Genomic DNA, 13,281 nt, shown 5'->3' on the forward strand with positions numbered 1-13,281 from the left:
GGAAACGCAACAACTAGAACGCAATTAAAGACAATGCGGACCACCTGTGAAAAGCTAACCACGCTGGAAACGGAACAACTAGAACGCAATTAAAGACAATGTTGACCACCTGTGAAAAGCTAGCCACACTGGAAACGCAACAACTAGAACGCAATTAAAGACAATGCTGACCACCTGTGAAAAGCTAACCACACTGGAAACGCAACAACTAGAACGCAATTAAAGACAACACGGACCACCTGTTAAAAGCTAACCACGCTGGAAACGCAACTAGAACGCAATTAAAGACAATGCGGACCACCTGTGAAAAGCTAACTAATGTCACTGAACAATTTGTACAGAAATTGTCAAAGGGGAATCCCATTTGCTGTGTAAACTTTCACCAGCAGCACAATAAGATATTATTTAAAAATGTGTATGTATATAGATATATATGGCAAATATTAAAGCACCAAAATAAAACAAGTGTAACTAATAAGCTAATTGATGAAATAAAATGTATCAAAAATAATTATAATAAAAGCAAGCAGGATAACGGGAAAAGTAAAAACTGATGAAAAAAATTATGGTGTTGGCTAAGAATACCGACTATACCATGGCCTACCAGAAGAATGAACAAATCTGTCTTGGAAGAAGTCTAGCCAGAGTGCTCCTCGGAAACAAGGATGGCAAGACTTTGTCTCACATACTTTGGACATGTTATCAGGAGGAGCCGGTCCCTGGAAAACGACATCATGCTTGGTAAGGTAGGGGGTCAGCAAAAAAGGAGATCCTTGATGAGATGGATTGACACAGTGGCTGCAACAATGGGCTCAAACATGGCAAGGATTGTGAGAATGGTGCAGGACTGTGCAGTGTTTCATTCTGTTGTACACAGGGTGGCTTTGAGTCGGAACATACTCGAAGGCACCTAACAACAACAACTACACGCTATCTATAAAGAAGGCTGGGCCTTCTTTTAAACAGAAAGACATAGATAGCTTAAAAGTAAAAAGGCAAAAGACATATCACGTAAACACTAGACAAAGGAAAGCCAGAATGGTTATATTAATGTCAGACAAACTAGATTCCAGAATAAGGAATATTACAATTACATATTTACATTATGTAATTATAAATGGGTGAATTTATCAAGAAGAAATAACAAGTTAAATGTATATACACCTAACAACAGAGCTTCAAAGTACATGAAACAACTAACATGACTAAAAGGAGAAATAGACAAATCTACCATCATAACTGAAAAAGTCATCAATCTTTTCTCATTAATCAATAGAATAAGTAGACAGAAAACCTGTAAGTATACAAAAGATTTGAACCATCCTACAAACTATCAACAACAGGGTAACATATATTCTTTTAAAAATTGAATGGAATATTCACCAAAACTGCCCATATCCTATTGTCCATAAACAAACCCTGAAAATTTAAAGACTTGAAATCATAAAGGTTATATTTTTTTCTTCAAATATCAATCAAATTAAAGTAAAAATGTGTAACAGAAAAAATACACAGAATATACCCAATATTTGGAAATTAAACAGCAAACTTGTAAACTATCCACGGCTTAAACAGGAAGTCACAATGGAATTTAAACAATCATTTGAGTTGAGCAAAAATGAATCACAGCATATCAAAATTTGAATAACATAGCAGAATTTGAAAGAAGTCTTAGAAAAAGGAAATAAATGGAAGATACATGGTGTTCATGAATTGAAAGACACACTATTATCTTTTTCCCTCAATATTAATTCCCCACAAAATGACCTATCAATTCAACATAATCCCAATAAAAATCATAGCAGGATTTTTTTTTGTAGAAATTGAAAAGCCCATTTGCAATTTTATTTGGAAAGGCAAAGGAGCTAGCATAGTCAAAACAATTTGAAAAAAAAAGTAAAAGGGATAAAAATGTCCACACTACCACATTTTAGATTTAAAATACAGCATTAGTAATAAACAGTGTGATATCTGCTAAAAGAAAGACACAAAAAAATGGAACATAATAGAGAGTACAGAAATAGATCCATACATATTTGATCAACTGATTTTCAACATATTTGCTATGGCAATTCAAAAGAGAAATGATAGCTTTGTCAATAAATCAGTGCTAGAAAAATTGGGCATCCATATGCAAGATAACTAAAAAGTCTGCTCATTTTGCACCTATTCAAAATTAACTTAAAATAGATTGTTGACTCAAAACTGGTACTAAACTAAATGAAAACTAGAAAACTTCTAGACGAAAACATGGGAGAAAATATGGTGACCCTGGGGAAGCCAAAGATTTCATAGATAGGACATAAAATTTACAATATAAAATTTAAAAGATTGATCAAATTTTATTTTTAACTCAATAAAATTGATAAAAATTGATAAATTTGAGCAAATTAAAAGTGCTCTTTGAAATACATTTTTAAGAAAATGAAAATAGAATGCCTGATTGGACTCGTATCCAGACTATATGAAAAAGATCACATCTCAATAATAATAAGACTAAAAATTCAATAAAAATAAAGATTTCAACAGACACTTCTTCAAGTTGTCTCTGATTAAGTGTTCAAGCCATTTTCTCTTTAAGATGACTATCCAATCTCCGAAGTAATGACAGAACACTTAGATGATGTTGAAGAATTTCTGTTTCTTGCAGTTTTTATTACCTTCTGTGTTAACATTAACCATCTATGACCTTAAAACTGGTAATAGATTTGTTTTCTCTTGGGTGGATTAAAGAAGTTTATACCTTCCCAGCTGGAAAATAACACCAAAGACACAGGGCTTTTTGTATCTATCTTGGTATGATCATGGAAGATACGGCAATGTGAGTTCAATTCCACTTATAAACCTAACTCTCCTGAGATTGCTCTCCAATTCACCACACTACTGATGATTTGTTCTTGCTCTACAAGATGCAAATGGTGTTGGCAAATTTTTGTTTATCTCTTCTATTTAAGTGACCAAAACTAAGGTTTGCACACATCTTTTCTGGAAGACAATTTACACATATGGCAGAAATAGAACAGCTGATGGTTACCAAATTCCTATGAGAAGTATCTCTTTCCAGTGGTGTGCTTGTTTATTGTTTAAAGCTGTTACTAAAGAATAGAGACCTGATTACTGAACTTGCCAAAAAAGTAGCACTGGAATTAAAATTGCATATTACCAGTGGCCACTTCTCTGCTCTGGAAGACATTAAAAAAAAAAAAAAGCAGAATAATCTACCTCCCACTTTTGAGGCAATAGCGATGTTCTTTCTATAGAGCTGACTGTGACTTGTGGACAAACCCGATTTGGAGGAAAAAAATCATCCTACAAGCAAACTGCTGACATTAATTGGAGTAATATTTCAATTTATTTATCCATTCATCTAGTCGACAAACAGTTATTGAGTTTTTATTATGTTCCAAACACTGTTCTTGGTACTCAGAAGACAGCAGAAGACAAGACACTCACGGAGCCTACAATATGGTGAGAGGTAATCAAAACACCAGTAAAAAATTAACGTCATTTCAAATGATGATAAGCAAATTAAGGTGATAGTGATGGAGAAAACTCTTTCAAAAAGAGTCATTTGAGAAAAGAAATGAGTGATTAGAAGAACCAGGAATTATTGAGTTTTTTAAAATGGAAATTAGTTAGCAACATTTAGCTAGACATCAAAAAATTAATATGACCAAGGACAAAGTCTTCAGTTTACCCGGAAACCTGCTTCAATCTCAATTTATGACATTATCACGCTGTTATACCTATCATCCTATCAATCTGATAACTATCAGGTAAAAATTACTATGGGTACAAAGTAGGGTGAGATGGGAAGAAGACATTTAAACATAAAATGCTTAATGTAGTGAGATGATTATTTAACACTCTTAGTACGTAGTCAATTCATACTTGCTGAGGGCAAGAATAATGAAATAAGCGACATTTTAGAAGTTTAGAATTATAATTGCTATGTTCTCTTTTAATCCCTTAGAATTTACATGACCGTTGCTAACTAAAAATACCAAATGCTCCAACGCTATCTGTGGAAATTTAAATGGCATTGAGAAATGAGCAGCCTTCATGAAACATCACGGATTCACATTAGAGCTGAAGTTCTCATTTTAATTTATGATGTCTTCTCAGTATTTTCCCAATCTAATAACTATTGCTTTGATAAAAATGTATCATTTAACAGAAAATTATATTGGCTTCTGTAAGATTAATTTGAATAAAATTACAGAACTATCAGCAATAAAAGATATGCCCATTTTAAGAACTGTAGTTTAATTATTTGAACTTTTATTTTTGGGGAACCTCATTGTGCTTATGTGTGATGTGTTTCATTTAGACTTAATATTCATTTACCTTCAAGTTTGAATCACTCTCTCAGGTTATTCCCCCAAGGCTATTCTTTCCTAAAGAGTACGTCAGCCAAATGCAGGAGTATTTAGCAGTTTGGCCCATATTTTATAGTTCTAATGAATAACTGCATCTCCATTTATTTATTTGAAGGTCCAACTTTCCAAGGACGCACACACAAACACGCTAAATTGGACTCTGAGTCATATGTGGAGATGTATCTGAAAATAGACTTGAGGGCATTTTGGTGTTCTACAATCTGTTATAATCAAAACATGTTAAATGTTAACGTAATTACTGCATATTTTGTTGAGCTGCCTTAATCAGGCTTCCTAAAATGGCCCAAATCGTAAGAAGAGTCATCGTTTATGACCTCAAACTAAAGGTACCAAAACCTAGTTTCCTGGGGACGGTCTTTAGGAGGTCAGGTCCAACTGATGTTTCATTTTTGTTGCTGTTGCAAACGTTTGATAATGCATCCCTATATATCTGCATGACTCTATACCAATTCAGGCTGTTATTAGACATAGTTACCTTCAAAGTAATTCTGCTTACACAGTGACTTATAGTTTCTAGCATGCCTCCACACTAGGCAGCATCCTCATGGAGACTTCCTGGACTGAATCTGACTGAGTGAGTTAACATATGCCACATAGAGAAAGATTAATGATATGAAACCATTGGTCAGTTTCATATCTCCTTATTTGCGGGGCTATTTGTAAACTCATGCCCAGACATTCTCTGGTATGCTTCCGTTGTGTCTAAATTCTTCAGGATGTCTAAATTTTTCATAATCATTTTTACTACAGAAATTATCCAGTTTTATAAAAAACCCAACCAGATAACATGGAAGAATAAAACAGAAAAGAGAATTGATGGGAGAATTAAGAAAACTGATTTATTACAGTTTTTCAGGTCCTTAAGTTACTAAGGAAAAGTGAAATAGAAGCTTAGAAAATTTACTTAAGCTCTTCTTGGGATATAAACCTCTCAGACAAGCATTAAAAATATTAGGTTGGAATATATACATAGAGCTATTTTCCATTTAAGTTTAAGTTTATTGATCTAAGCAAAGATCCAAGAATATTGATTCAGCAAAGGCAGAGGTAAAGCTAACTAGAAAATGGACTAATCTTACAAAATATGGTAAACAGTTACTTTGAAATGGGAAGATTATAACTACTAGGGAGGCCATTTAGTAATGTTTCCAGTACTTCAACATTTTTGACAAAAAGGGAAAAATACATATTTTCAACCATTGGGCGGAAAAAAGAGGTTTTGACAATACTGTTCTCGTTAAGTGCCGTCGAGCTGGTTGACTCATAGCAACCCTATGTACAACAGAACAAAACACTGCCAGGTCCTGCGCCACCCTCACAATCGTTGTCATGCTTGAGCTCATTGCAGCCACTGTGTCGATCCATCTCCTTGAGGATCTTCCTCTTTTTCGCTGACTGTCTGCTTTACCAAGCACGATGACCTTCTCCAGGGACTGGTCCCTCCTGATAACATGTCCAAAGTATGTGAGACTAGTCCCTCCATCCTCACGTCTAAGAAGCACTCTGGTGTACTTCTTCCGAGACAGATTTGTTCGTTCTTTTGGCAGCTCAGGGTATATTGTTCTTCTTCGCCTTCGCCAATACCATAATTCAAAGGCGTCAATTCTTCTTCGGTCTTCCTTATTCGTTATCTAGCTTTAATATTGAGTTTAATTATAAAATTCAGTGTTGCCACAGAATCTGATTCAGGACAAGGCAGTTATACCGTAATAGAGAAAGCTGTTGAGACAACTCTGAGTTGAACATGGTTAGAATTCATTGTGGGAAGACTCCACAATATTTAAGAAGTAAAATCAGAAAAGAAGACTCTAATATGTTATTAAGACAGACATTGTTTAATTGCTATATTGAATAAGTTTCACATGTATTTGGAAAGTGAGGAAGAAAATCACAGAAAAGTTGGAAAAATCTTGAAATTAAAAAAAAAAATTATTTCTAGCATCAGCATCAGGTACTCACACATTCAGCAGGAAGGAAAAAAAAAGCCTCTAATAGACTTCTCCCTGAGGAGATATGCCGTGCATTCTCATGTTTGAGGCATTGGTCCAGTGGTTTCAGAGGGATAAAATATTTAGAAGCCAGGAAAAAATGTATTGTTAGTGATGATATATTAGTATTGTTCACTTCAATGTGGTCTGCATTTTATTTACTGTTTTAATATGCTCTCAAAAGCTGTCAATGAACTGAAGTAGTCCCGTTTAAGCTTACTAAATGATGAAGCACAAGTGATATATCTTTTAAAGGAAATGATTGCAATTTATTTCTCAAAGTTATCTTCTATGTCCAATGAAGTTAAATGGACACTCAAAATGTAGACTAAAGAGATATAAGTAATATTTAATTGGAAAACACAAAAATCATATAGGTCAGTTATATATGTCCACTGCTTCCTACCTACAGAGCTCTTTCAAGCCATACCTAAAACCTTATTTTTAGCTTTATTTTCTCCATTTCATTTGGTTCGTGAACACTCTGCTGTGCTTGAGACAAAGAGTGGCCAAAGTTTCCTCTGTCACTTTCTCCAAGCCTAGATCATCATGGCCCAATGTGGGTGGTGGTGGTTAAGAGCCCTATCCCCGGAGTCAAGAATTCTGGTTTCAAAATCTGTATTCAAAGAGCACAGAGGTGGGTTTGGAAGTAGGAGCTAACTGTCTCAGAGTTAAAATATAGTCTAAAACTTTTTAATTAAAACACTGTGGTATTTATATATAAATAGATGGACAGAACAGGTGAACAAAATAAAAAATCTAAAAATAAAAATGCAGTATATAATATACATAGCATCGCAAACCAGCAGTCAAAGGAAATAATTTCTAATAGATGGTTATATAAAACCAAAAAAAGACCAAGCCCACTGCTGTCGAGTTGATTCTGACTCACAGTGACCCTACAGGACAGAGTAGAACTGCCCTGTAGGGTTTCCAAAGAGCGGCTGGTGCATTCAAACTGTTGACCTTTTGGTTAGCAGCCTGAGCTCTTAACCACTGTGCCACCAGGACTCTGATAGTTATACAGAGATAGATAAAATTTATCCATTCATCACATCATACCCAAAAACATATTCCAAATGGATCAGAGACCTAGACGTTCACAATGGAGTCATACAAGTGTGTGCTGGATGATGGTGTACTCAACTTGGCTAAGACTTGGAGCTATGTTTTTCCCAGGATCTCCTCACCTAAAATTGGTTAGATTTGGCCAGGAGAAAAACGAAGACAAGATCCAGAAGGATAAGTGGAGCAAGAGCGATTACTCTTGGAAACTTGTCCGACTCACATACAGTGACATACAGACACAGAAGTGCTCAGTGGGTCAGATTGTCCTCACTTTCCTCCACTCCATATGCCAGTCCTGATGAGCAAAAGCAATCTCAAATCCACCACCAGATACTGGGCTGTGGACTCCACAGACAGTAGCTACACAGAGGAATAAATCTCTCCATATGTTTCCCCTTGGTGGTCCCACTCTGTGGCTCAAAATCCTTGGCTTGTGGTATTATTAACCTGCAAACTGGCTTGTCCACTTGTACCAGTATTTCAGGGGGACTCAGCAGGGACTCTTTCTATGATCTTCTGATTCCTGCTTGCTGACTAACTTCCTCAGTTTTAGCCACATTTATGCAAGGTTAATCCCTATCACATATACTTCTGCTCTGTAATGTTCATACTGACCTGCTCCCCTCACTGAACCCCAAACTGTAAAGAAATTAGTGTTTAGAAATCGGGTGCTATTATAACAAAGACATAAAACAAATGGCATTAACTTTGAGACAAGAAGTGGGAAGAAGTAGGCAGAGTGGCTGGCAAACTCAGTGAAGTGAAAAATTGGTAAGAAAACTGTTCATGGATGCTAAAAAATTGGAAATCAACTGCTGTAGCAGATTGGAAAAAATGGTGACCTGTGTTTGTAGCTGCAGACAAAATACTGAAAATTTCAATTAGTCTATTTCACCTGCCTATAAGAAGGTACAGGGATATGAACTAAGGAATGAATTATTCAGTTTTCACGTAGAATTGCGGGGCTACAGAAGAATCAATGAAGTCTGGTGGCACAATGGTTAAGCGCTCAGCTGCTAACCAAAAAGCCGGTCGTTTGAACCCACCAGCCAATCCACAGGAGAAAGATGTAGCAGTCTGATTATGTAAAGATTACAGTCTTGCAAACCATATGGGGCAGTTCTACTCTGTCCTATGGGGTCGCTATGAGTCGGAATCAACTCAACTGCAACAGGTATAGAAGAATCAGATTTCTAGTTTGGTAAATAAAACTGTTTCTCATCCGTAGACTCTCCAGTCAGTAAAAACAAATAATAATAATAATTCCTCCCAAAATGTAAAATAAGTTCTAGAAAAAAGATCAATTCCATGAATACGGCTGTAAGAAATTTGCTACGACTTGTATCAGATTGCAAGCAGTTCTTAACAGTCCCTTTAAGCTACACAAAAGCACTTCTCAGAACTTTCATAGTATTGTCCCATTGCAGAGCGACATATTCCTTGTAAAGAGAAGCCTGCAAAGTCTGTGGCTTCAAGGGCATGAAGTGCACCTGAACCAGATTCACAGAAACTTTTCTTTAAAAACAGAAGAGGTTTCTGGGCTTTCAACTTTCTATATGTAGAAAGAAGTCTGAGAATGCTACCCAACTGTTGTTTTGGTTATCTGTTTCTGCGTAACAGATGACCTAAACTTACTTTAATGTACTCATGAGTCTGTGGCCAAGAAGTACAAGAGGGTCTAGCTGGGTTCTTCTGCTCCACTTGTGTTGTCTGGGGTCATCCACTTGACTGTATTCAACTGGTAGCTAGACTGGACTGGAAGGCCTAAGAATGTTCCACTCACACATCTGGAAACTTGGTGCTCCTACACGTAGCCTTTCTCCACGTGGCTAGCTGGGGCTTCCTCACAGGTGGTCTCAGAATAATACAACTTCTCACACGGCAGATGATTTGCAAGACGGATTGTTCCAAATGGAAAAAGCAGATGTCTATCTCTCAAGACCCAGTCTCAGTAGTTAAACAATAGCTCCTCTGTCACATTCTATTAGTCAAATCCATTCCAAAGGGCCACCCCAGGCTCTGGTAGAGAGCAAACAGTCCCTGCATCTTGATGGGAGAAGTGGCAAAGAATTCACTGCAATTTTTAATTCACCATGAATGTCAACATGGCCCATTTCTTACAAAAAATAAAGGATATCTCCGAGGACAAATGTAAGAATATACAAGGCTGAACCATGAACCACTGAGAACACTGATATAGAGAACTCTCCCAGCAAAGAGGTTAATGGACTGGAGACTAATCTGAGGCATATGATGAACAGGGGGCCACTTCCAGGGATCATGTCCAGGACATATTCATGGAATATTTCCTGTCCTTGGTACAGGGACAATACTTGCCCAGCAAGATTTCGAAATTCCTATAGTCAATGACTAAATGCCTCCTTCTCCCCCTATCTGAATGGCAACGCCTACTGAGTTGTCCCAGGCCTGTCTCAACCTTTCGAGTACGTTAACTACAGGTTATTTGTCCTCAGGCATCCAAGTCAAGAGTATTCTCACCTGCATCCCCATCACAACTCAGAGCTTGATATCATATTTGATAAAACTTTTGAGTGTCCTGTGTTTGGTTTAGTATATTTTGCATATGAGAGAAGGATGAGTATAAGTGGACAAAAACTGAATGGCAGCTGACCGCAAAAAAAAATTAAAAGTTCTTCCCCTCCCAGAAAAATGGAATGATGGATCTGAGTTGGCCATATGACTTACTTTGGCCAATAGTATATTACCAAGCATAACACAAGCAGAAGTTCGTAGGGTGCATGCATATTAGGACTTGTCAACTCGATGCTCTTGGAAAATCTTTGATTATCACCATGTCAAAAAGCCAAGCAACCTTCTGAATGCTGAGAGACATGTGTTCCAATTACCCCATCAGGCCAGGGGATATTCAGGCATTAGCAAGTCCTGTCACATAATCAAGATATAAATCTCAGCCACCATATTATTTGAGGCTCTATAATAAAGTAAAATTTCCTGTACATTTTACAATTCATCATTTTCTTTTATTTGAAATAAGCAATATAAACTGCAAGTCTTTCATTTTATTTGACCTTATAATTATATTATCAGATTCTATATTGTTGTTGTTGTAAGGTGCCATCCAGTTGCTTCTGGCTCATAGTGACCCCACGTACAATGGAATGAAAGGTTGCTCAGCCCTTGCCATCTTCACAATAGTAGGTATGTTTGAAGCCATTGTTGCAGCCACTATGTTAATCCATCTCACTGAGGGTCTTTCTCTTTTTCACTGACCCTCTACTTTACCAAGCAAGATGTCCTTCTCCATGAAGTGGTCCCTCCTAATATGACCAAAGTAAGCAAGATGGAACCTTGCTATTCTGTCTATATTTCTTCCAAGACAGGTTTGTTTGTTCTTGTGGCAGTCCATGCTATATTCAATATTCTTCACCAACACCATAATTTAACTGCATCAATTCTTCTGTGGGCTTCCTTTTTCATAGTTCAGCTTACACATGTATATGAGGCAACTGAAAAGACCACGGCTTGAGTTAAACTCACTTTAGTCATCAAAGTGACATCTTTGCTTTTCAAGATTTTAAAGAGGTTTCTTTGCAGCAGATTTGCCCAGTGCAATGCATCATTTGATTTCTTGACTGCTACTTCCATGAGCATTAATTGTTGATCCAAGTAAAATGAAATATTTGTCAATGTCAATTATTTTCTGTTTATGATGATGTTGCTTATTGGTCCCATTGTGAGAATTTTTGTTTTCTTTATGTTGAGGTGTAAGCCATACTGAAGGCTGTACTCTTTGATCTTCATCAGTAAGTGCTTCAAGTCCTCTTCACTTTCCGCAAGCAAGGTTGTGTCATCTGCTCTTATGCAGATAATTAGACTCTGTACATTACTGAAAATTGTGTTTAATACAATAAAAACTGGACAGCTCACTTATACTCATGTCTTTATAGCTGCTTGTTAGCCTCTCTTCCCCCTGCTAAAAAATTAAGTGTATATTAAGTTGGAATGTTTTTAAATGAATTTATTCAGAAGCTTATTTCTATTATATAGTTTTATCAATACCCTCAAAATTCATCAAATTATTCTAACTACCTCATTAGTATCTTAAAATTCTAAACTATTTGCCTTGGTTAATCCTTAAGAAGAAAGAGGAGAAGGTGGAATACGATGGCGAAGTGAGCGGATGCTCTCATTTACTACCCCCAGCAAATAACGCACTAAACAGAGAACAAAAACAAGCACAGCCTGAGATCTCAGAACTCCGGATGGCAGTTGAGGTGTTGGCGAGTTGGGATGAATTCAGAAGCAGGAGAGGGGAGGAATGAGGATGGCACAGAAGCTGGGAGAACTTACCTGCTATCATTGGGAGCACTCGCTCATCACAGCCATTTTGGGATGGGGCTGGGCAACACCCCAAACAGGGAACACAGAAAGGGAGCTACCTGAGACAACTGTAGTCTGATATTTCTAAGGTGGCATAGATTGGCTGTGGGAATTCAGGGGCCAAGCAATTATAAGGAGGAGAAGGGAGATCATGGTGCTGCGAGTGAGTGCTGCTGAATGTCACTGACGCCTAAGATGGCCGGCACTAGGATGAGGAGAAACTGCAAGGGCAGCAGAGTGAGGGCAATACTTCAGAGTGATGGGCAATGCAGATGGAAATGGCTGCCTCCCTGCCCATAACAGGATACCATGGGAGAGCCTGTGCATGGTTGCCTGTGACGGAAAGACACAGACAGCCCCCACTCTTGCTACAGGAAAGTAGAGATCCGCCACTTACATCAACATCTGTAACCAGCTAAACCCCTTTTGATTAGCAGCCAAGCTCTTAACCACTGCACTACCAGGGCTCCGCTGGTCATTAGAGAGATGCAAATCAAAACCACAATGAGATACCATCTTACTCCCTGCTAAAATGGCACTGATAAAACAAATAAAAAAAGATAATAACAAATGTTGGTGAGGATGTGGGAAGATTGGAACCCTTATCTATTGCTGGTGGAACTGTGAAATGGTACAACCACTATGGAAAACAGTATGGTGCTGTCTCAGAAAAGTAGAAATAGATCTACCCCACGATCCAGCACCCCCACATATCTGTCAGTTTGTCATACTGTGGGGGCTTGCATGTTGCTGTGCTGCGGGAAGCTACGCCACCAATATTCAAATACCAGCAGGGTCACCCGTGGTGGACAGGTTTCAGCTGAGCTTCCAGACTAAGACAGACTAGGAAGAAGGGCCCAGCAGTCTACTTCTCAAAAGAATTAGCCAGTGAAAACCTTATGAATAGCAGTGGAACACTGTTTGATATAGTGCCAGAAGATGAGTCCCTCGGGTTGGAAGGAATTCAAAATGCAACTGGGGAAGAGCTGCCTCCTCAAAGTAGAGTCGACCTTAATGATGTAGATAGAGTCAAGCTTTCAGGACCTTCATTTGCTAATGTAGCATGACCGAAAATGAGAAGAAACAGCTGCAAACATCCATTAATAATCGGAACGTGGAATGTACGAAATATGAATCTAGGAAAATTGGAAATTGTCAAGGATGAAATGGAATGCATAAACATCGATATCCTAGGCATTAATGAGCTGAAATGGACCGGTATTGGCCATTCTGAATCAGACAATCATATGGTCTACTATGCTGGGAATGACAAATTGAAGAGAAAGTGCATTTCAGTCATGGTCAAAAAGAACATTTCAAGATCTATCCTGAAGTACAGTGCTGTCAGTGATAGGGTAATATCCATACGCCTACAAGGAAGATCAGTTAATACAACTATTCAAATCTACTCACCAACCACTAAAGCTAAAGATGAAGAAATTGAAGATTTTTACCAACTTCTG

Source organism: Trichechus manatus, unplaced genomic scaffold, assembly GCF_000243295.1.
Source record: "Trichechus manatus latirostris isolate Lorelei unplaced genomic scaffold, TriManLat1.0 scaffold00281, whole genome shotgun sequence".
Classification (NCBI taxonomy): domain Eukaryota; kingdom Metazoa; phylum Chordata; class Mammalia; order Sirenia; family Trichechidae; genus Trichechus; species Trichechus manatus.